The 26,041-nt window shown below is 37.3% G+C and overlaps 1 protein-coding gene across 6 annotated transcripts in view; it reads right to left on the bottom strand.

Moving 5' to 3' along the window:
- Nucleotides 1-26,041, bottom strand: part of CTNNA2 (catenin alpha 2) — a 486,439-nt gene that overhangs the window by 130,277 nt on the left and 330,121 nt on the right. The window contains exon 1 of one of the 6 annotated variants that reach the window (XM_065060246.1): nucleotides 25,867-25,885. The exons of the other annotated variants lie outside the window; for them this stretch is intronic. The gene's annotated coding sequence lies outside the window, so the exon portion shown is untranslated. Of the gene's footprint in view, nucleotides 1-25,866; nucleotides 25,886-26,041 lie in introns of those variants that run through there. 6 annotated transcript variants of the gene reach the window in all.

Genomic DNA, 26,041 nt, shown 5'->3' with positions numbered 1-26,041 from the left:
TCAAGATGTACATCAACAAGATAAAAACTGAATCCACAGTCTATGGGAACTAGACCGTACTTCCAATTCCCAGTCCAGTTCTGCCTCTAATAGACTATATTTTAGCTAAGTTTTCTTTAGTATGGCAATTAGCATTAAGGGTGAGTCAATTCCATGATGATCAAACGCCTAAAGAAATTTAAAAAATATAAACTAAAGCCCAGCAGGAGAAGCTCTGTGGCTTTCCACACCGCATGATGCTTTTCACTTCAAAACTACTAAGTAAATTACCGAGAAAAAGTTACTGTGAATAAAATAGGCTGCACTGTGTTAAGCAATTATTTCTAAAGTGTGAAATGGGTAGGAAGCATCTCATCTTAAAGTAGGACCATGATGCATATTACCTCTCTAGTCAAAAGTGAACAGTCTTTATTTTTTACATTTTCTTTATTTTGCAGGAGCAAGAGCAAGAATCAGAACTTTATTTTCTAACAGTCTTTTATGTGTGAGAGAAGTGTAAAAACTCAACTTGTGAAAACTTGTGTACTGCACTCATGTCTCTGGAAGAATCTTATAGATTTTCATGAGCTCTCAGGAAATGCCCAGTAAATTATAAACGTATTTGGCTAATGCTCCCCATTTAGGGAACGCATGATGGAGATGTGATTCCCCATGTTAAAGACTAGCATTTTGGGGTGTGTTAAGAGTTACACCTCAGTTAAGATTTAATTTGTGAAATAATGCAGAACACAACTTGCCTTTAAGTGTGTTTTGCAAGTGTATCATGCTGCACACCCACTCTGTTCCTTAGTCTTGAAAACCAGTAGTAAAAGGTCATTTTAATAGAAAAGTTGTGATCACAGCATGGGTTACGAAAATACCCTTTTGATGCTTCTGAGAGAACAGAGGGGATTCTTGCAATTAATTAATACCTAGATGCATAACAACAGGCTATTTCAACAGAAAGAAAATATGCTTTTTTCTCCTATTGTTTTACTTGTTGTGGTTTTTCTTTGAAAACTGTTACTAAAAGTTGCAGGGACTGAAAAGAAAGAGGAAAACCACACAAGAATCAAAAAAGAGCTTTATCTAAGCCAAAAGGTGACACAAATTGGTAGTAACGAATTGTGTATACTAGCTGGCTAAAATGGCTGTCCATTTAAGGGATAATTACACATACATTAAGATATTTATGCAGAGTTCATCTCCTAGATCAAAACCAAGAGGTAGTAGAGATTAAATAAGAGAGTATGAGTCTGGGTTTAATGACTGATGAGCACAATTTAAAGAAAATATCTTCCCTTAATAAGCTTTTTCAACAAAGGCAATACAGGCTTTTGTTTTCTTTTGTTCATATTCATAAGAGATTCATTTCAAAAAGATCAGAAATGGTTATATTTTGTCAGATTATATATCATATGGATATCTGATTTAGACTCCGTGAGAGCAAAATTTCAGAACACACGCAGAGCCATTTAGTGACCCGTTCAGTAGAAAGAGCAAAAGCGAATCTACAAAGTGGAAACTCATTTTGGCCTCGGTCCTAAAACAGTTTTGGAGGTTTGACCTTCAGAAGAACTTCACATAACACAGATGGGTTGACCGGGGTTGGCCACAGGAAAGCATTTAACAAGTCAGTGTTGCAAAGTATTCTGGAAAGATGCAGAACAAGCCTCTAAATATATCAAGAGCGCTCTTCTCTGCTGAAATATCTATATGTTAACACCTTGTTCTCTGGGATCAGAAAATGTTACCTCCAGAAGATGAATGGATAGGACACAATAATTTCACAGAATCACAGAATGTTCAGGGTTGGAAGGGACCTCAACAGAACATCTAGTTTCAATGCAGAGCTTTGAAATTTTATTTTATAATTTGAAATTGCTAATACTTCAGCATTTAATAATGTAATATTGTAACACTTTAATTTTATATTTTTAATAATTTTTGAAATTTGTATACTTTCTAATACAGTAATTGTAAGGTGGGGTTAGTCTGTACTTAGGGCTAAGTGATGGCCAATGCCAAGTGATTTTGGAAGCTTCTCCATAACGTAAGAAAATTAGGCAAAGGTAACAATACTATAGCAGGACGGTTATTCTGGCCATCACGTTTACCCACCGATGGATGTGGCCCTGATATACCCGGACAAGATGGGGAGCGGACAATCTGAAACCCATGACAACATCACGTGTGGTACCTATAAACATTTCTGATGAGCCTGTTTTTCTAATGTCACATGCTCATACAAAACAAAAGAGAGTGTGTTTGAAAAATTGATATTTAATGCGCTTCTCTTTAGTACAATATTTTTCCTTACAAAACTGCCTTAAACGCACAAGTGTGAGCACACATTTACAGATATCTGTATACTCAAGGATAAAATTTCATCTCTCGAATAAGTTCCTAAATCAGGATGAGAATGTCCATCAATCATCTGCTATACCTAAAGAGTAGAAATTCTGGATAAATGAGGCTAGCAGAATGGCTGCCTATGCCAGCATTAATTTTGACTGATAAATTCCAGAATAGTTTATTACAACAAATATCATCTCCTAGTAAAATTCTCTATTTCCAATATCATTCTGCCCTCCAAATATACATGTTTTTTACATCAGAAACAAATTGCAACAAGACACAGAAGAATGAGCTGCTGCCTCACAAAGTCATTTTAAATATTCGATGTAACTTCAAATTTTAACAAGACAAAAATAAATCTGGATGATAGATATTTATGCATTTGTGTGTGTGTGTATTATGATTTTATCATTCAAATTCACTATATTTTTACCTTCACACAATCAAAATTAATCAAAATTCAAAATAACCAGGATTTCTTGATTGTTATATTTAATAATTTCACTGCTAAGACAGGTAATGTCCAATATCAGGTACTATGTTAAATATCTTATTTCAATTGCCACTTCTTTTTTATGAAAAACTTTTTCAAATTGCAGAACCAGACACTTGAAACTAAAATATTAGTATCACAGCTGCCTGTTCAACTAGAATTTCCCCTTTTTTTCTCCACATGTTATTTTACGCTCCTCAATTATATGAACAGATCTTAATTTTTCCACAGGAACTCTGCTAATGTGCATACGATAGATGAGCCTCATTTGTTGCTCAGTTGTTTATACAGCTAAAATATGTTGTTTGCAAAATTAACACAGATTAATGTAGTAGTCTAAAAATGTTGCTGGGTATTTCAACACTTTCTTATAAAACCACAATTTAGCTGCAGAAAACATCGTATTTAAGATTGTAAGCGTGTAAGAGCAGAGCTTTTTTTTTTTTGAATTATCAGAGAGAATGTTCCTATAAGCAAAATGTTATTGTTCAAGTTGGCATTAATATGTTCTCCATTGCTCCCCGTGCTTCCCAGGAGTGATGGGGGGAGAGCTGAGCTGCAGTGATGTTGGACTGAACTGGGGAAAGGGACCTGGGTGTCCTGGTGGACAGCAGGATGACCATGAGCCAGCACTGGGCCCTTGTGGCCAGGAAGGCCAATGGTACCTGGGATGGACTAGAAAGGGAGTGGTCAGTAGGTCAGAGAGGTTCTCCTGCCCCTCTACTCTGCCCTGGTGAGACCACACCTGGAATATTGTGTCCAGTTCTCGGCCCTCAGTTCCAGAAGGACAAGGAACTGCTGAAGAGAGTCCAGCACAGGGCAACAAAGATGCTGGAGGGAGTGGAGCATCTCCCGTGTGAGGAAAGGCTGAGGGAGCTGGGGCTCTGGAGCTTGGAGAAGAGGAGACTGAGGGGTGACTCATTCATGTTTACAGATATATAAAGGGTGAGTGTCAGGAGGATGAAGCCAGGCTCTTCTCGGTGACAACCAATGACAGGACAAGGGCTAATGGGTACAAACTGGAACACAAAAGGTTCCACTTAATTTTGAGAAGAAACTTCTTCCCAGTGAGGGTGCCAGAACACTGGCACAGGCTGCCCAGGGAGGTTGTGGAGTCTCCTTCTCTGCAGACATTCCAACCCGCCTGGACACCTTCCTGTGTAACCTCATCTGGGTTTTCCTGCTCCATGGGGGGATTGCACTGGATGAGCTTTCGAGGTCCCTTCCAATCCCTGACAATCTGTGATTCTGTATTAAGAAGTTATCTAAAAGCCATTAAATTAATTCACTATTAAATATCTGCAGTGAAATGCTGTAGCACAGCAAAAACTGGTCTGGAAAAATATTTTCTTTTGAATATGGAATATCACAAAAGGTTTTGGTTTGGTATCCTTATGATTTGTGAACTAAATTGACTTTTGAATTATATTGACTTAACTGGTTTTGCTATCACTTCTGCTCTTTTTTATTCTTCTAAGAAAAGAGAAGCATTATAATAACTGGCTATTTTTGTAAACCTTGAATCTACAGCATTAAATGTGACCATTTTTTCTTCCCTTTGGAAATAAAACCTAATAACCCAACTGGATTTATATCAGCCTATTCTATAGCACGTTCATGATTACAGACCCATTTTCAGTTTCTGGGATGAGAATTCATGATCGCATCTAATCTCCTATGCCTGCCAATAAGTTTTTGACGGTGAGTGGAGAAGCTCACTGACTTCTGAGGTCATTGAATGAGACCATAAACCATTTTATACATCACAGTTATTAGCAAAAAAAAAATAAATAAACAAAGCACATTAGTAAGAATAACAGAAAAATACTCCTATCACCTTTTGCGCTGCTCTAACTGCATGGATTTTATAGGCTATATTATTCCCCAGAGGACACACTGATATAAATAAAGAAACTGTGAGCAAATGGGGATTTTTTTTTTTCTCCTCACAAGCATTTCAGGAATTTCTAAGTTCAAATTTTGAAGTTGGAAGCATCTCCTTGCAAACATTCAAGGTCACATTGGGCAGAGCTTTAAGCAACGTGATCTAGAGAAAGATGTCCCTGATCATGGCAGGGGAGTTGGACCAGATGATCTTTAACTGTACCTTCAGACCCAAACAATTTTATGATTCATTGCAACATTGTTATATATCTTTTATTCCATTTTTTTTTTTCCTAATCAGAATAATTAAAATGAATCAAATTCTGACCTCTGTACTATTCTCACCTACTGTATGGGGTATTTATGTAGGAGCTGTGAGATCCCAGCTGGGCTCTGCTGGGAAACGATGCACAACAATGGCCGGATCAACTGGGTAATTCAGTGAACTGGACTGAGAATTTGGGCACATATTGTATTCTTACCAGTAAACAAGAGACACGTCTTCACCTAAACTGTAATAAATAAGAACAGCTACTTTGTGATTTCCTGCATAGATACACACCGTAAAAGATTATTAACTTTGAAAGTAATGCAATGTATTTAATTGAACACTGTAAAATCAGTATTCAGACAAAATAATCTTTTTAAAGGTGCAATGAAAATGAACAGATCTGTTTACTGCTTCATAAACAGGGGGTGAAATACTCTGTTTTGTAAAGAAGATCTGCAATATTTACTTTAAAAAGCCAACAATCTAAACATTCTTCTATGCAAGTCTTTCTTTTAAATGTCAATTACTATAGCATCAGAGACCATTCATACAGCTAAATTATGCTTTAACTAGCTTGTTATGACAAATGTTCTATGACCGCAACAGTGTATCTATAAAATATTTTGCATTTGATCCAGCTGTAGGATTTGCGTTGAACTAGCAAACCAGGGGAAGGGGAAGAATCTCCTCTACCAATTCCTGGAACACGTTATAAATATAATACCAACATTTCAACATGTTTTGATTTTTAATACCTTTCAAAATTCTTTTCTGAGCACCCTTGTAGAATGACTCCCCTCTTTATATCCCCTGCAGATAGCATCAGCATATTGTGCTGAAAATGAGAAAGATATAACCCTTAGACCTAATAATGGCAATTTAAAATTATAATATACACTATGAAAATATACACTCTTTAAAATACACACGTTTTTTAAAAAGAATACTTTGTGTTCTCTTTAATTGTCTTTTAGCTTTATGTTTTAAGGAACTCTTTCAAATATCTCTGTGTACGCCCATTGGTTAGAAGTTTCTTTTACTAAAACGAAATTAAGAACATTTTGCATGAAACAAAGATATGGAAATGTAGAGTGAACTTAAAGATTTGGACATCCAGAAACAGAAGAGTTAGCTACAGTAACTACAAGACATAAATAATATTTGCAATCTTAATTATCCTCCTACTCTCTCATGTCACCAAACCCCTTCCACATTCTGGGGCAGTAACCACCTACTCCTGCTAAATCACTTCAGCGAAGCCTGTAAATGCTATCTAACATTTATCTTCTGTTACACAAACATATGCAAATGCTTATCCCTATGTATAAGCACACAGACACACCTCCAGAATAAATCTCAAATCCCTCCATCGAGGTCAGTGTCTTCAGACTCGTTGCTCCCATCCCAAAGAGTCTGAGGTGTGGGAAAGGGCAGGGTGAAGGCATATTAGTAAGAATAATATTGTCACAAAGTGTAATTACAGGCAGGAGAGCTTGGTAATATAGTCATTTGTCTCTTCAGTTCCTAGGTTCTTGCATCTCTCCTACTTTTTCTTGCCCACATCAGTCATATGATTCAAGGTTTACTCCTGTTAGTGAATTTCTATTGTTTATTATCTGATTTCTTTCCATAGAAACAATCTTAAGTTGGTTGCCTAGCTAGTGCTATGAGTAATTTCTCTTTCAACTGAATCAGAACTATCTTCATGGTGCTTTTCATAATTTCATTTCACCTTTTTCATACATCCATTAAAAAAGCTGGGGTTTTGTCCATTAGACACTCAATATTCTGCAGAACGCCTATGTGAAGGTGTTCAAGAATTTGCTTCAGTTCCACCACAGTGTGTTTCTGTTCCCTGAGTTAAGATGCTGCCATGGGTCAATATGCTTTCTTATGCCTCCTCACTCACCAAGTCATCCTCGTTCACACATGAAGTAGTTTCTGGACTTGTGAAAACACCTAAATTGCTCATGAGGCTTCAGTGGAGACATCCCCTTGTTTGTTAAGCCTTTCTGCTGAAAATGCAGTCTCCCAAAATACCCCAGTTAAAACTTCTCCTCTGCTTCCTTGCTTCCATTTCTTTACTTCAGTGCTGCCCCCAATTTTTGGACCAATTGACTATTCAACCTTCAGTCTCACCTGCTGTACAGGATAAACACAAAGGTTTATTTTGAACGGCAGGCTTGAATGTTTTTTTGATGACTAGTATGACTGCCCTCATAGACACAAATATCACTTAAATCTGGGAAGGAAGCAAAAAACATATGGGAACATTTTGCAAACATTTTGCAAGCCTAGGAAAATATTATTTAAAATTTGAAATTATATATATATTCTTTCTTTTTCTTTCAGCAATTTAGTATGGTGATTAGCATTACAGTTATTTTTACTTGTGCAAATAAAATAAAGAGAATCGATACACAAAGTGTTGCAAGCTAAACAAAATAATAGCATCAGTCATCTCTGAAATCATTATTGCACTTGTGAAACAGAATAAAATTCAAGCATATGAGACTTTCCTGGAAATTTCCCTCACACTATTTTAAGACATCTGTTCAAAGCAGAAATACAGGGTGAATGGAGGGAGAAGAAACAAAAAAATCTGTATCTTCCTTATTGTCCCTATTGATTACACAGTTTAGAGCAATTTCTTTGGGGCATTATCTGACCTTTTCTGCTTGTATGAGTTTCTCCTCGGCTCTGGGGTGCTCACACTGAATCAGCTGGATGAAGCTTTGCCATGAGGAAGAGAAATGGACTTTCAGCTTGGCTTTCCATGTCTACAGACACAGACCCATATTTAACTCATTTGTCCCACTTAAATCAAGTGCTTGTTCTACAGGGACATCCCCCACCACTCACGTGGACCCGATGCTGACTGCTCTGTCAGTCCCAAATTATTAGGCAACACACCGAGGTAGCAGCAAATTGGTATTACACAGTTTTCTCTATATACTGAACAGGTCACACTGTATCACCCATTTGCTATATTCCTCTTTGCTGTGAGTAAATCCAATGAATATGGCCTTTGTATCTTTCTGCTATCTGCAGAAGTGCTTCAGTAGATCTTGAGCTACCAGCACCTGTTTGTCAGTCCATCGTGTTGGACATGTTTTTCTCCTAAAATTACAAACACTATATTAATATAATTTTTGTCTCCAAAATTAAACTGTTTCTACCAGTCCTATCAAATTCCTGCAGCTTTCTCACAACACCTGTAAATTTATGGGTTTTTTCATGCTATTGTCCCATATTGTATTTCTCCATATCAATAACTTTCTGCTTTAAATAAATTCTGAATCTATTCTGCCCCTATTTTCTCTCTTCTCTCATTACTCACAATCTTGACCTCATAATTTTGGAGCCCTTGCTTTCCTGCCTTTCAAAGCCAGCTGTTATTTCTGACCCTCAATTTATAAGCTGTGCTTTAACCCAGCTCCTCATAAAGAATGAAGGACGAGCTTGGGCTTAGTCTGGTCATACAAATGTAGATTTGCCAGAGAGAGGAGAAAGAGTTACAAAGTGTTGTCGGTGGTTTCTGCCTTAAAATTGCCAGTTTATAGGTGCTTTGTCCAGTTCCAGCTCCAGATGCCTTTTTGGGCAGGAAAAGGAGAATCCCTGGGGGTGCCTGACTTGGGGAAAAAAAACTACGGGACACAGAAAAGGGAGCATAGAGAAACTACTGAGAGGGAACATGTAATCCATAAGGGAGGACGTTCATGCCCAAAATACATACTCATCTGTAGGGCAAAATGATCCTTTCAGAGGCAGCGGTGGCAAAACTCCACTTGGCCAAGTGTTCCCCATGTCTGTGGAACAGGTAGGACCAAGGAAACAAAATATGGCGCAGAGATTTGCTCCCTAAACTGTAATTTGTGACAGTGAGTTACTACAAGACATGGTGCATCTGAAAATATTCAACTGCCATCCAGAAGCTGGTATACCTTCTTTTCCTAGGCCAGTCAACCAAGACTGCAACAGGCTGGTCGGAGAGGTGGTGCATGAACCATCCCTGCAAACATCCCAGGCCAAGCTGGACGGGGCTCTGAGCAACCTGAGCTGGTGAAGATGTCCCTGCTCATGGCAGGGGGGGCACTGGATGAGATTTGAAGGTCCCTTCCGATCCAAAACATTCTCTGATTCTATGATACAGTGTGACATGAGACACACGCTGCTTTACCTGTTTCTAGAGGTACGCAAAGTCCAAAGGCACTGGAATTGCCTTTGGGATCTACCTTTGGGATTGTTCTAGCAAATGCTTCTGCACAGGTGATGCTCTGGTGCAGAAAATATACCACCTCAAATCTGCGCTGTCATTGGCATATAGCTGCCTCTTGCTGCAACGCCCAAAACAAATCAGTAGGATTGTCTCATGCCCTACAGGAAGGAGTAGCAGAAAGATTAAACAAGAAGAAGATGATAATTAGTGATAGAAATGATAGATTTTACCACACTGGGGAAAAAAAAAAATAAAATCTCCTCAGCATTTAATAAGAGACATGAGATTTGAAGCTGCACTGGGGAAAATTTCGTATTATCCATAACATTTAAAACCGTAACATGATGCAGCAGACTACTTCTATAGAGATTTTAAGGCTCTGATATCAAAAGGATTGAGCAGAATAGCTCTGAGTCTGTGTGCTGCCAGCCCTTTGCAGACCCCAGGTGGAAACGTTTGCCTACAAGTCAGCAGGACTTTCCTGGTCTACCAAGGGATGAAGGGATGAGGGCTGTGAGTGTCTGGATGCCGGACAGTCAGTAAAATAGCCCTTGTGTGACAGCCAACCTCTTCTGAGAGACAGCTTACAACGAAACAAAACCTGAGATAAAAATAAAATAATGAGAAATAAAAAAGAATAAGCCATGTCTGGAGTAGCTGTTCTTTTTTTTTTCTTTACATATCTGATCAAGTTATTACAGCCCTATAGGCATGAAAACCAAATTGTTATGTGGGGATGAGCTGAGCACGATGACTTTTATGCAACAAGCCACAGAAGAAAAGGGCTGGATGCCTGGGGTGCCAGTTTTGGCTTCTGAAGCACAAAATCTCTGCTTCAGCATAGGATTCCTGTGTGGTGTCTGTTATGTTAGTTTAGTCTCTGTCTACCTTCCCTACCTATTTATAAGCAGGAATAATTCACACAGGTATTTTGAAGATAAACAACATAAAGAAAAATACTCAAAACCGAGAAATATTATTGCACTGAAAGCTGCAGATGTACTTTAGATAGCTATAAGTGTCTATAGTATTGGGCAGGTGTCAAACAAATTGAAAGTAATAATATAATAGATTCCTCCATATGAGCCAAAGTTTCATGAAAATGCTGTTTAGATAACAAAAATCGTATCAGCTTGTCATTCATTGTGTGCGTGTGTGGGCTTGTAAATAATCATCCCAAAAAAGCAAAACAAAACTCGTTTAGTATATTCCCAGGAGAATAATTCTACTTAAAAAAAAATAACAGAAGCTTTATTTCAACTCAGCAAACCAAAGACGTTAAAGAGTCTGCTAGGCGAACATATTCTGCATATACAATGGTCACTGACTAACTGGGGTGACATTGAGGTGTTACAGTTTAAGGCAGGCAAATGTCCATGCAAATTAATGGATATAACATATTCCAGGACTTCAATGAAATAGTTAATGCCTTTGAGAGTCCTCAAGGGCATAGCTGTCCGGCTTCATGAATTTTTACACAGAATGTGGGTAATCAGTAATTCAAATGTTATGTCGAGCTCATAGAGACAGGATATATGAATGTAGTACGTCTTCTCACAGCAACTTTACAGCTAGAAATGAGATGTATCTACTTCCATAGTAGAACGTTGGAAATATTTTTTAGAAGCTTATTTAGTATTAAAATAAAAGTTAGGAAAATACATAATTCAGCACAGAGCGATTTGTGCATGTAAGTGAACGCTCAGCATCACCGAGCTCTGTGGGAGAGAGTGTTACAGGATGGGAACGGTGAAGATGGGGACCGCAGTCCTGTAAGCATCCCTGTGACCAGAGAAAATAGGAAGAAAAGCCCTTTTATTGTTAAGTCCTTGCAGGTTTCCTTGTTTAAATTAATGAGTTTATTTGTACTCTACTGACTTTCTGGGCAGACAGAGGAATGAAACATGTCTTACATTGCTTATGAATGTTACTAAAATGCTCTTTCTTTTTCATTACAAGACTCTAAATTCCCAGCTCTGCCCTAGAGTCAGAAGGAGAAAATCTATTTTGTTCTTGCTGTGTCCTGCCTGTGAGTCTTGGATGGTAATGAAGAACAGTCAGATAATGTCAGCTCAGGCAAAAATCGAGAGGAGAAAAGGAAATCTTGGTGTAGGTGAGTTCTTCCAACATTGTTAGATGTGGATACTTCCTTATGTTACACACTTTCATTAATATTAGTCATGCCATATGATGAGTTTGCTATCTAAAAGCAATTCTTTGACTCACTTAGAAATGGCAGAGAGACGTCTTTTTTGGGTCCATCAATGTTTCATATTGTCATTAATGACCTAGGTGACAGAACACGGAATACACTTATTAAATTTGGAGGTGATACAAAGCTGAGAAGCACTGGAAGTACTCCAGAGGGCAGAATAAAAATTCAAAATGATTCTGAAAAATTTCACTTATATCCTAAAAGAGAAGAAAAAAGACAGATGTTATCCAGTAGGGTCATGTGCAAGATATTCACTCAGTCAGGAACAAGCAGCTGTAAAACACAGAATGAGTAGTATCTATGTAGAAATTCAAGGGATTTTGTGCATCATGGAGTGAATAGGAGTCACCAGTGTCACCCACCTGCAGAAACAGCAAACACCAGTATAAGGCAGAACAACACAACTGCAGCCAACTGTTCTCTGTATTAACAAGATCTCAGATAAATTACCATGTGATGTATTTGGCACCGCGTATCAAGAAAATGTGGGCCATTTAGAATGGGTCCCAAAGAGCTCAAAAGCAGTTACTAAAGATCAGCATAAAACCCCCAACTACTAAAAGCTTGGACACACTGGGTTTGTTAAACTCTCAGAACTTGAAAAGTGAAGCATTGGAATAGATTCCCTTGAGAAATCTTGAGTTCTAGAGTTTACAGGAAGAGCTGATGTGTCAGAAATGACAAAACTAAGACTGTATTACAGCAAAAAGATGAACTAGGTGATTTCTTAAATCCACTGCACTTATATGAACTAAGTGACTTTATGTCGCAACGACTTGTCCAGCTATAACCAAAAGATAGGATCACATTAGAGCAGAGGAGCTTTTTCACTCTTATTCACAGTGGTTTATATTTCATTGAGAAGACTGGGTTAGATGCGAAACTACAAGTAAAAGATGATTTACAGGAAGGCTCCAAACTACTGTCAAGGCTGAGACTCAAAGCTTAAAGGTGCTTCAGAAATCCACATCCCATGATTTTGGTGAGAATCCATTTCAGCTCCAGAGGATCTTCAGAAGATCAGAACGTGTCTGTTCTCCATATTATAAAAACAAACAAACAAACCCTACCCCAGAAACACAAACCAAAAAGAAAAAAAAACACACAAAACCCCACTGAAGTCTAACTTCTTTTTTATTTAAAGATTTTTAAAATAGAAAAATAAAATAAGCACCTAAAATAAGTTCCACTATTGTATTGGACCACTACAGCTTAAAGCAGAAACTAAACCAAGAAAGTTCACAAAAAAGGTGATGTCTCATATCTTGACTAATGCTCTGCATTTTTTTTCCAACGTAAGAGAAACGGATCACAGGGACATGGTTTAGTGGTGGACTTGACAGTGTTAGGTAGGTTTATGGTTGGACTCGGTGATTGTAAAGGTCTTTTCCAACCAAAACGATTCTGTGATTTTATATATATTGCATCTACACATATTTTTTTCTCTTTCTTGATATTTTGATTAAGCTGTCTGGATAGCAAATTGCACATGCAGATAGTTTTTTCTTCCTACCATGTGAAATGTTTTTCAGCCTTGTAAATTGTCAAGAAAAGCTTACCTATACACAGAATTTACTCAATTAACCTTGCCATGCCATTATCTAAAAATGTATTATTTAAAATTCCTATAGAGAATAAATACATTGCAACAGAGTAAACATGTTTTTACAGTCTTCTGTAGTGGTTATACCAGTCTGTTATGTTTTTTAGACAGACATCTGGAAAATCTACTTCGGAATAAAAAGTAAGGAGTGTGGTGTATGGTGTAGAGCAAAAGGAGCAGAATTATGGTATGTAGCAAAATTAATTAATTCCTGATATTGTTAGGCTATAAACAGACTGTAGAAATAGTTACAGGGGAAATTTCACTGCATATATAAAGAATAATTATTTATATTTAATGTTGGGCTACAGACAGCAGTTGAAGTGCAATATCCATTGGAACATTGACTGTTTGATTCCAATTTTAATGGCAACTCTTTGGTAATGTTGCATTTGAAATCTCTGAACATAACACTCAATAGAATTTCAGTCAAAAAGAAAAAATAAGATGAGAATGTGAATGTGCTTGTGAGCTGTTCAAGTAATGCACTGGAAGACTTTGATAAGCACAAAGGAAAGATGAACACCTGTCTGCCTGTTATCCATTACCAATCTCTTTTTAATATCAAACATCTCTGCATTTCAACAGAAACTTCAGACTGTAAAAACACTGAAAAAGAACAAATGCTTCTATACTTCTATATTTTGTAAACTTCACATGATCATTTTTAAAAGCCAGACAAGTAATGGGAAATCTAGCAATTTGATTTTGGGATCATAAATTCAAGGTCTTTCCTAAGTCAATATTTTATCTTATGATGAACATGAGCAGATTTTCCAAACTAGAAAAAAAGAAACAGAACAATCCTCAAAAAAAAAAAACCCAGTTGTTTTCACTTGTTGAGGAACCACATTTCAGAAATACTTGCTTTACTCATATGAGTAGAACAGAAATTTTAAGGAGTAATTTTTTTTTATGATGACAGTTGTGAAACACTGGCCCGGGTTGCCCAGAGAGGTGGCGGATGAACCATCCCTGAAGACATCCCAGGCCAGGCTGGACGGGGCCCTGAGCAACCTGAGCTGGTGAAGATGTCCCTGCTCATGGCAGGGGTGGCACTGGATGAGCTTTGAAGGTCCTTTCCCACCCAAACTATCCTATGATTCTATGATTCTGTGACATTGTAAGAGTAGAAGCAATGCTGATCTTGACTGGATTAATTGTGAACAAGGACTTGTATGATGAAATGGTATTTCCACACTCTCCCTCTCATAAATATGATACTCACACCAGGAATATGAGCTGTAGTATTTTGATGGCTTTTACCAGTAGGAGCACCATGGAAGCTAGCTTGATGCTTTGCTTTTTTCGATGGTTTAATTGGAAATAGCTGACAACCTCCTCCCTGACGCATGAGGTCTTCAGGATACATTTGTAAACCTCATTCTTCATTGATTCGTGTGGCACTTCAATGGGTTCTTAGTGGAGCAAAATATATAGTCATATAGTTTGTGTGGGGGGGGAAGATCTTTAAATGTATGCTCTTCATTTACTAATAGGAGCACAAGGTCTTTTCAATACTGGAATACAATTTTTGACAAAGTGCCTGGTGGCGAATTTGAAATACTAGCCTGAGGGCCCCAGTGAGACATAATTCATTCCAGTAGCTAGAACAAATCCAGCTTCTACATCCATTCCTCTAAAGTCATTATTGACCCAAGGGAAAATGCTAGCCTTAAGCAAGTTTTAATAAAGACTCTGGTGGAGTAGTTTCTGTAGCACTAAATGCAATAATGAGAAACAAGCCACTTAGCTGCAGTAGACCCAGGACCTGTATATAACCCGAAAGCCAGTTTTCTGAGGTTCTTGGGATTCTTTCCAGAGATGAAACAGGCATCCAAAAGAGATTTAATTACCTTGCTCACTAATTTGTTACATAAAAATCAGTCAGGCTTAAATGGACCAATATTCTGCTTGTCCTATATAAGCATAATTTATTTTACTACTGTTTCTGTGGAGTAAAAATGTCCACAGAGTAATCAAGTCTGGGTTGAAACGCAAGGTTTTTACTAAACCAGTGAAAATGTGAATATCTAAATCTGGCCTTAAACATCACTCTGTTTTAGAACTTTTACTTAGAACAATAAATGTTTTTATCCGTGACCATAAGCAAATAGCATCATTGATGCTACAGACTGTGGCGGCTTGAAAGTTTCTTATGTAATTACTGAAAATTCTCTAAGGACGAAGTAGGTAAACAACAAAACCTGATAAGCAGTATATGTTCTTCTGAAGTTAGATCTGTATTTATTGAAGAAAAAATGATAAAAAATAGCTATGGCTTGCACTGTCTCTTTTTAACCATCAAACACAAAATAGAACTTTGCTAAACACAGTGGAAGTGATTTTAAAATTAAACTACAGTCTTGATACAGAGAGAGAAAGAATCTTTTGTGTGGCTGTTATGATCATTAGTCTCCATCCCAGGCAGAGCAATCACAATCTTTTGTTCCTGTTGTTGGTGTCTGGCATTCACTCACAGAGAGACGCTTTGTTTTATGTCTTCAAATTGTACAGACAACTATTTAAGTTGTGAAAGTCAGCAGAGGAAAACGGAGAAGTAGACTCCTCTGCATTGATGCTTTGCTAATACAACTGATGGGATGGAATAAAAGCAGGAATAAGATGGGCTGGATATAGCAGCACTTTGAGCAAGAGGGGCAATCTGAGAATATTCTCATATCTAATAGGATGCAGTAAACCCCAGGTCCTGCTCTTGCCCTCACCCAAGATAAGCCACATCTAGATACATCATTATCAACTTCACCAAGACATATAATTTTAAACGTTTTAAAAGCCTGAGGAAGTGTTTACCACGCATAGCAAAAATAAATGCTTTAACATTAATGATGGGCAGGCATGGACTATACACTTTACAGTCAGCCCATCAAACTTGAAGCCAGTATGCTGTATTTGCAGCCAACCCATTCATTTATTTCACATAAAAAGAAGTTTTGGGTACTAATCCTTTTTATGAAAACTCCTGGAATATTTTTAAAAGTTACTGGAGAATCAATGTGTGTTTTACGATCCAGGACGATTGGTGTTTACAGGACTATTTTGTTATATTTTTTTCCTTTTTGGTGTCATTTCAGTTCAAATCAAATACTATGTAGTGACTTCAAGAAAAGTAAAATTGAATCACGTTTCTGTGAAACTCTTCGCTAGTTATATAGATGAGATGTGGGGGGCGAGTCTAGAAAATGTTTCTAGTTGGAATGGAGATGAAATGTCAGGAAGACTGGAGTTGCCATCTACTGGAGTGTGCAAAGAATGACAAGTGACATGCAAAAATCCTGAACCGAAAGCATTAGTCACAATAACAGTCTAAGTACATCGTCTATTGCTCCATAAGTAACATAAAAATATATATGAAATCTCCAAAGAAAAGGAGTTATTCTCCACTTTTAGCTTTTGAGAAGTCGGAAGATGCATGAGGAGTCTGTGTTAAAACAAATCTCATTTGCTTACACCTTTTACCCACATTCAGCCAAAGATTATATTTATCACTTCTCATCAGAATACAGATAGTTCCCGCTTTGGAGCTTCAAAAGCGAAAAACAATGTCAGAATCTGAAAAGAATGGTAAATTCGTCAAATACAAGGGCCTAATCACTGCATTTTTAAACCACCACTTTTTAACACAAGATATCACTATGGAATATCTCCAGCTGATGGAACACTGACAAATATAACAAAAATCTTCTGAGAGCTGCTTATCGTCAAAGAAAGTTACTCAATATTCACTGTGCAGATGCTATACTGTGTAATAAGTTCATATGCAAGGAAAAAAAAAAGAGTATTCACTTTTATGTTTCTAGATGATCTAAAGCAGAGTTTGTATTTCCTACATAGGAATCTTGCAAAAGACCAATTATTCACATAAGCAAATGAATAAAATAAGTGTTTCCAACAGGACAGACAAACCAGATCTCTCCAGGGAAGTTCAGACGAGAACACAAAGGTGAAAAAGTCCTTAAAGTGATATGAATTAAATAAGACAAAATTAGCAGGAGATATGATGTTGATGACAGGTACAGCCTAGAAATTCAGTGTGTTTGTAGACATGAGTACAACATGTCCCACCTCACAAGACCAAAACCTAGTTAAAAGCTACACATATGCGCTGGGGTTTTTTGGAAACAGTTTAATATTGTCTCAAATTTAGTGAAGATGCTTATTAGTCTCTCACTAAATGTAGTGGATGAAGTGACTGGTCAGAAGTATCTGACATGTGAACTATGTCATTATGATTAATGGAGTTCATACATAAAGGGTTATTTCTCTAGAAAATGTCAGATTGAATAATTACTGGAATTAATCCCAAAGGGCTTTAGAAAATTTTCTACCCAGTTTCAAGTCACATTTTTATCACATTTTTCTTTTGACTAGAGGGCGAACTTTAATTGCAGTTTTAAGTAAAACAACTAGTGTAAGCAATTCGTCAAACATTATGAGAAATGATGTATTTCTCTAACAGTCCTTGAAAGTAGCTAATTCTCTTTCTACCCTCATCTCTAGGCAACATTACAAGATCCAATCAATAAATAAACTGGTTTTGTTCTGCTTCTGCAACAAAAAAAACCATACTGTCCCTATTTTTCATGCACTGGGTTAGGTATAGAATATCCTAGAATTGATATATTGGAGTATTACTGGCAATATTATTAAGATAAGTAGGGAACAGATGATAGCATTATTTGGTCTCTTGCATTCCTTAAATCTAATCAGTATTTAATGGATAGATTGGTGCCAGCAAATCCAGAAAGTCAGAGAGCACATCTCAAAAGCCTCAGAGCTGAATGTGTTTCAGGGAAGTATCCCAAGGTCAGCATTACTTTGCAGTCCTGCAGATGCATCCAACAGGCTCCATGGCCCAAGAAAAACATCATGTACCAAAGATTTTTTAATATTTTTTCATGTTTGTTTGCTTGTTTGTTTGGGTTCTTTTGTTTCATTTTCCCAATAAATGTTTTTATAACTTCTGTAGACGTTATTTTCTTTGGGCAAAATTAACTCCCAACTTCATCTGCACTACGGAAGCTTCTTCCCACTACATCTTCAGATGCTTGTTGCCTTGGTGGCCCTCATGGCCATGAAAACAGCCAGAAGTGGCTTCTCCTATCAGTGCATGGTCCAAGCTCAAAGGGAGAAAGACAATGTGACCAAACCTCACCTGTATAGATTACACAGCTGGGAGCACTGTAATTCACTAATTCTTGTCTAACAATTGACTTGAACACCCAAGCTCTGTTGATTATTTTATATTCATTAGGACATACTGAAAGATAGCCCATGCTGGGCATTACACAGGGACATAGGAAGAGACAATCCCTGAAATTAAGAGATGGAAACAGAAAACCAAAACCAACCAACCAACCACAAGAACCCTAGATGTAGGAAGAACAAAGGCATAGAAGACACCAAAAAATTGTATACAATTAGAAGAAGAGAAGTGAAGATCAGGATACATAGTACTGCTTCTAGGATTTTTTTTTTGCTGTTGTTTTTCAAGGCTCGATATCTTTATGTCTCTCTGCTCAGACACTGCGAGATCCAGTTGTTTAAGTGCATAAACAATGCCCATTTGCTATTCTCACACCCTTTCTGATCTCTCTTACAATATTTGGCAATCGTTATAGTAGGTGCTTAATCACCTTTTGTCCCTACCTGCTGATGCCCCAAATGGGCCCCATTGAGCAACCTATATGGTGGATCCAGTACAGATTCTGGGGGCTGAAGGATGATGCTGGGGGACATTTGGGAGCAGCTTCTCTGCTCATCATCCACAGGGCTGGGGGGAGGAGGGGAATGACTGGGTACAAGGTACGGTGGGACATGAACCCTCGGTCAGCATTTATAGACCACACCAAAGAAATGCAGAGTTCAGGAGTTTCATGCCAACAATTTCCCACATCTTTAGGATTGCTTTAAAAATATAATAATGAAAAATGGTTTGTTTTGTTTCTTTCTGCAGCCATACAGCATCCGCTTAAATACATAAACACCTTTGCACAGACAAAAATCTCCGAATAATGGGCAAAGAACTACAATATATCTAGAGCCACGGGCATTTCACAGATACTGACCTTTGATTTTGATTTAGAGGCTCTAACTAATAAAGCTTGGCTCCACACCAAATCTGAAGAAGAAAATCAAGCACTCTCTTGTCAAATTATAATTAATTTGCACTACAAAAAAAGAGCAGAAGTAAGCCAAGTGTTCTTTAAAAATGGTCTCTAGAATTCAAAACACATAGTAAAATGTCCTATGTCTTGAAAAACAGGCAGATCTTTTCCTGTCTTTTCAAGTTGATTATGCATGTTTCCACCCATTTAAAATATAAATTGAGTCTTAAGAAACAATAAGCTCTTCATTTTACATTGATATTGAAGTTTCAAAACTACAGTAGTAGGAGAGGAAATATGATTCTGACACATATCTGAAGTAAGCACTACAGATTTGTTACTATTTGCCCCCCAAATCTGCTGTTTCACCTTTAAAAAACATAAAATTTGAAGGTAATTTACATTCCTATTATTCTATGTATGTTGAGAATGTGGTTCACGTATGCTTTCTATATCATCACAGGTAAATTCAGGATCTTTGGATACGCTATTAGAATTTACTACACCTCTCTATACGTTTATTGAGAGTAAAGAAGCAACACAAAGTTTTGATTACATTGTATGTTTCTTCCTTATAAGATACAAAAAGTCTTTAGTGCAGACATGTAAATACATTGAAAGAAAACCAAACAACAGTCAGGGAGGCACATTTCAAATACTGCCATTGGAGCTCACAAAATTGAATTAGCTGTTGAGCAAAGCTGGGTTTCTGAGATTACACATACACCACACACAAACCACCCCCATCATATGAACATCTTTAGTATTGCCTCAGTATTCTTAAGTTGTTTTTTAAGGAAAAGGTTAGGTTATTCTCTTATTTTAGAAGACATGACTATCTTTTGTTATGCCTTTAAATATGTCCTCCCGAGACTCCTGACCCATGATTATTTCTCTTAGACATTACATCAGTTGCAAATAATACGTAATGAAGCCATAAATATTTCAGGTAGTCAACAAAACCTCTTCTTCAAGTTTGCAGAAAATCACAATGGCTTCTGTCTGAAATGTAAGTCTTCAACCTGGTTTCTGCACTATTGCTTCAGTGGGTGAGCTAATCATTCAGATTCCTGCTAATCTCCCCCTAAGACACCATACACAAACAACCATCATTTCCACCAATTTTATGCTGAGTTTTCCCTTCAGATTATGGATATCGTTGGAGCAGAAGGATGAAAACATAGAAGTCCTCCCTTCCCTATTTGCTGAAATATATCAAGAAGCAAATATAACTGAGAATAATACAGTCTGCCTAAGATCCAATTGCCTCTTTGCTATAGGCACTCTGCTACAGTCCAACATCTATTTCCATGACTACACAATCCTGTTCATACTGTTCAGGTCTTCAGCAATTCCAGGAATCAGATCTAAGAGTATATCAGATGATACAATTTCCAGATAATATTGTCCAAAAGTGAAGTTTAACCATAAAACCCAATCTGGAGTCAATTCAAACAGTACCCTCTGTGATGGAAGAGAGTTCAAGAAAAGTCTTTATTCAATTTCAAAATACTAGCTTAGCACCAAATTTATCATTGACCTTTTTTCTTTAAATAATGTACCTACAAAGGCCAGCATAAGGTTTGTCATCTTTTCTGACTGTGCTTGAAAATTGGAAGGGAGCAAAAGAAACAGATTAAGGGCGACAGATTGTATAATACTGAGAAGTACAGTTTTCCTACTCTGGGAAAAGTTTCCAAAAGCATTTCATCCATTTGTAAGAACTTTCCAGGAGACAGCCAGGAACAGTTTTTAACTTGTTCATCCTAGCTTTTTATAACTGATTTCATAAATTTGCTCTACTTTCTGCTACCTGAAAGTCTGAGAAGTGTTTACTGCCACCAAAGTGATGTTGTTGATAAAAAGAGTGAACTGGTGTGCATCAGGAAGGTTATACTAACATAACACAAGTTACTTCTCTACAGCAGGAGTTTGTTGCATGGTTATACCTACATCCCTAGATGGGATTTGCCATCTTGCTGACCAACAGAAGTTCTTCCAGAGATGGACACAAAATTCCAGTAAGTCATGGACACATGATGGGTTTAGGGCCATAATCGATATGGCTACAGGGGAGATTTTTCCGAGTTTGAATTAACTCTCCTCTTCTATCACTTTGTAGTGTATTCATGGTTCCATCATCATCATCCAATCTCTCACAGGTTTGAATTTGAGTAAACACCAAGATCAACCAACCAACCAACCAACCAGCATGAAATGCAATGACATCAACAGTCATCTTGGATTAGCTACATCCACAGAAGAACAGAATCATTTCCGTAAAAAGGAGTCATAAAACACAAATAAGACCATTTAGCATTACAGTTTATTAAAAAATAATCCTTGCAGATAAACTCTCAACAGTAGAAGAGGGCAAAGTGGATGTATTCAAGTGTATGGATAAGCTGTGGTCCTCTTTGCTCTTAAGCTAATTGGAAATCAGTTACAGTTCATTCTCTGACACTTCCAGAAATGCTGGGGAAGGTCTTGATATGAACCTTTCTGGAGTGTCTAGCTTAGCATTTCTGAAGGTGGAACTAATTGATTTCCAATTAAATATGACTAACTAACACCTTTACAATTACTAATCATTACACTCGACACATGCTTCCTCCAAGACCTCCCAAGACATTTTTAGAGATGTAAATTAGCAAGAGTTAATTGAAAACCAAGGTTTCAATTTCCACTTTCTCTATAAACCACGAGTTCCAACAATCCAGTAACTTGATGGTAACACACCAGTCTTTGCTTAACCTGGATGCTACATGATCTTCAGCAACGTGTTTATTAATCACAAAAGGAGAGTTTTCACTTGTTGTCATTTTTCCCTTATACCTGGACATCCACAACCAAAAACACCAGTGAGAGCTTTGACAGCACATCCAGAAATCCATAGGCAATTTCACAGCTACTTAAGAGAGTCAGTAACTCTTTAGCTCATTCAAGTAGTCTACAAGTAATGAACAGAGGAGAGAGACACTTCCAATTATATATTTTCCTAAAAATTGGCATTTCTGCACTGCATTGACAGTTCTGAACACAGGTCTTTATAGAGCTATACATGATGACCTGCTATTGAATGTGGCTGATGATGAGAATGGAGTGACTGTAATGAGATGGAAAAGTGTTTCTCACATTGTCAAAAACAATAAGGTGATTTACGTAAGAATATCTATTATTTAAAGGTAGTAAGAAATCCAATGTATCTGTTTTGCATTGCTAGAATTTAATGCTAGTTATCATTATTACCCTGACATCTTGAATCACCAGGGGTATTTTGGTCAAAAACGTGATTAATATAGTGCATTTTTATATATACTGAAAGATGTATGCTCTATAGGTGATGGACTTCTTATCAGCAGAAACCCTAAATTCTATACAGAAGGGACATCCAGCCAAATGCCAGGGATGACCAAGATATAAATACCTGAGAAATAACAGATTTAATTTGCTTTAACTTGGAGCCATGTTTTTTTTTTCTTCCCTTTTCTGTTTTTAAATGTTTCTTTTATAGAAAAGGCCATGGTTCAGTGCACTTGAAAATTAAAGACTACCATGTAAGATCAAGGTTTGAGTCTGTCCATTCATGAAAGGAAATTAAAATCACCACCAGAAGTACCACTTTTTATTATGCTGATAGAAACCACTCAGAAAATACCAGAAGGAAGAAATATACTCAGCATTTAATATACTGATTTTTTTCTTTCCGTATTTTGTTGGTTAATTTATTAAAAGATGTATAAACGCATAGCTAGATATTAGTGGACAGATTCTGATGTTATTCACTCTGTTCCAACTCCATCTGTACTGTATTGCAAACTCAGGCAGGTTAAATATCCAGGCACAAACTGTAATGCCATGGAATGTGTGAAATTAGTGAGTATGACATGATTCTGAGGCTAGTTAAATGGTATATGGCATTAATCTGAATACAATATTAAAAATATGCAGGCTAAATACATTGAAAAATGTTTTCCTTCTTCAACCTGAACAATTTTGGCAATCACTGCAGGGTGATACCAGTGAATTAGACTCCAAGAAATAGCTCCCCATCTAAACTTCCTATAACTTTACTCAGGTTGTCTTCTGTAACCTACTTTATGTTGATTTAATCAATCCCCCTTAAACACATATAAACTTAGTTTGCACTTCTTAAAATGTTTTATAATAGCACATTTAATAAAGCTAATTTAAATCCGCTAATTTATAGAGATTTGCCAGAGGCTTTGAAACTTCAGAAAATGTGTAAACTTAACAGTTTGGCTGTGATAACAGCTCAGACAGTGGAAATTAAGCCTTTTGCATCACAATCATCTTCAAATTAGATTCCTAGTTTTATGGCAAAAAAGTACACTTCAAAAATACAGAAGAAAAACAAATTTACAGGAGATATTTCATGGCTACGCGGTTTATTCACCCACGTTTGTCTTTTCAGATCCATGTGCCACAGTTCTTGAATTCAATCACTGTTCTGCCTCAGCATCACAGCCCCAAACATACATTGAGGTCTCTCATTTTAAGACTACCTGGATTCTTTTTTACAAACAAATTTTGGACTAATAAGAGCAAAGTCTCTCATGCAATAGAACTCTGACAGAGCTGTAAGATAGTGTGCTTAGGGCCATTAATTCTGGGTCTCTAATGCCAGTTGTCAGTCTTCCAGCTGATGCTATATAGGTTTGCTACTGTCTGCTCTAATTTCTACCTCTGGAAACAAATGATAATAGATTATATGCCAGTGTAGGAATAGGAAGATTGGTTGGGATCCAGGCTGTATCCCAGGTGACTGGAAGAACGAGTGAAACAAAAATAAAAGTATTCAGCTCTTCACAGTGATGTATCAATGAGCTTCATCTCCCCTAGAGGAATTCTTCACTTCATACATAGCATTTAGATGGTAACCAAGTGATGATTATCGTCATCTGATTTGCAGAAAACGTCAGCTTTCCTTGAAGAAAGATATAGTTGACATTTTGAGGGGTACTGTTGCAGATCTCTTGCCAAATTGTTATATGAGAGAAGGCATTAAGCCTTACCCCACGAAGACTCATAGGGTAGTTGTCTTTTAAGGGACACAACCTTACTGCTTTCAACCTTTTTTTGGTATCTGTAAAGTTCAAGTCATCTTTCTATTTTTTCTTTTTCCTGCTACTTGCATCAAAATATTCAGAAATGTAAACTGGAATATATTCTTGGACAACATCTTTTTAGTCTTTTCTCCTGCGTCAATGCTCTTTCCTTTGGTTCAGTCATTCCTTTAGCTCCTACTTTTGTGTACTGAGAAAAAGAATGAAGGTGCACTGCAACCAGTGGACTGTTGCATAAACAGCCTGCTTTGAATAAACCTGCATGATCCTGGGAGAGGAAAAACACGTTCAGCTTTCCTGCCCAAATGCTAAAACATAGAAGAGTTTCATACACTATTAAAACATCACATTTTTGCTTAGAGACCACTGAACTGCAAGGGCTATGAATAGCAGCAAACTGTAAATAAACTGAATTAGGAGCATAAAAGCACATTGATTCCCAGGTTCTGAAATCACGAAGTGGTTTATATTGGTAATTTATTTTAGACTTTTCTTTTTGGTAGATACATATGTAATGAATCTCCTTCATGCATTTTTATGCACGAGAGCTTCAGTTTTCCAGGACTCCTGTAAAACAACTTTTACTGCATCAGATTACTGCATTCCTTGATGTCTACCAGCACGCAGTCCCAGCACCCAGCCGCACGCAAACACAACCACCAGCTCTGCAACAGATACTTCAAAAAGAAGATCTTTTCCAAATTAATACAGTTGTGAAAGAGAAAGCAAATGGAACGGTTTTGCCCTTCCTCCAGCATTTCACAACCGATGCTGCTTTAAAATTAGCACAATCTTTGGTGTTACTTGGATTTCCATGTGAAACTTCTTCACTGAGAATTCATGCAGAATTGTGAGCTGTCAGTTCTGATCGCGTTCACCAGCACACAAGCTTCAGACTCTATCTCATAATAGGAGAAGATGGCCAGCATTTGCCTGACAGAAGTATCGTATACTTTCCAGTCAGTAAATATTACAGAGAGATCTCATTGTCGATGCATTTCCCATAGATAACGGGGACTGCAAATTACTAGGCAAGGATTCTGTTTTGGTGCACAGAACAAAAACTAGCACAATCTGCAGAACTTATTAACTAATTGGGTTTTAAACCCCTTCTTCGCATGCTGCCGACATGGTCAGAGTAACCTATACATTGATCTTATTGCAAAAGCACGGTAACCTTTATGCTGCAAAAAATTATACTTTTGTGTGCCGTAGTGCACACTGCAAAGAAAAAAAGCCTTTAGGAAAGGCATGTACTGAACACACACAAAATATGCAGGATGGAAAAAGACCAAATGTAATTAAAGCTTATATGACACCAGACATTCCTATTTGCAGAGCTCTGGCTGCATTTCTATGAGAAAGAACGCACAGAATTTCAAATCATGCTCTATTTAGACAATGTCAGAATAAAACCACATTCCCCTCCACTCCCCCACCCCAAGACTCCAAAAGGCAAATCTCCTCATCAGAATTAGCGAGAAAAAGCAATCCGGAGATATTGGTTTATATATTCCTTCGCAAACCAGGAAATCAAGTATCTCCCTCTCCCGGCTAATAGCTTATAAATTCAGACTTTAAACAAAAGCAAAAACCAAATAAAAAAATCCTAATTCTCAAGCTTCCTACTTAGCACTGCCTCGCTCTTGATGATTTGTGCGGCTGTGTGTGCGTGCCTGCTTGAGAAATGGCGAGATAGGCTTAAAGTATTTTCCATTTCATCAAAGAGCATATATTACTTTCCCGGATTCGCTCGAATGTTGGGTTTCTCTCTCTCTCTTTTTTTTTTTTCCCTTTTCTATGC

Source organism: Columba livia, chromosome 4 (genome assembly GCF_036013475.1).
Source record: "Columba livia isolate bColLiv1 breed racing homer chromosome 4, bColLiv1.pat.W.v2, whole genome shotgun sequence".
Taxonomy (NCBI): domain Eukaryota; kingdom Metazoa; phylum Chordata; class Aves; order Columbiformes; family Columbidae; genus Columba; species Columba livia.
Note: the sequence above shows the minus strand (reverse complement) of the source record. Positions and strands in the feature narration are given on the sequence as shown.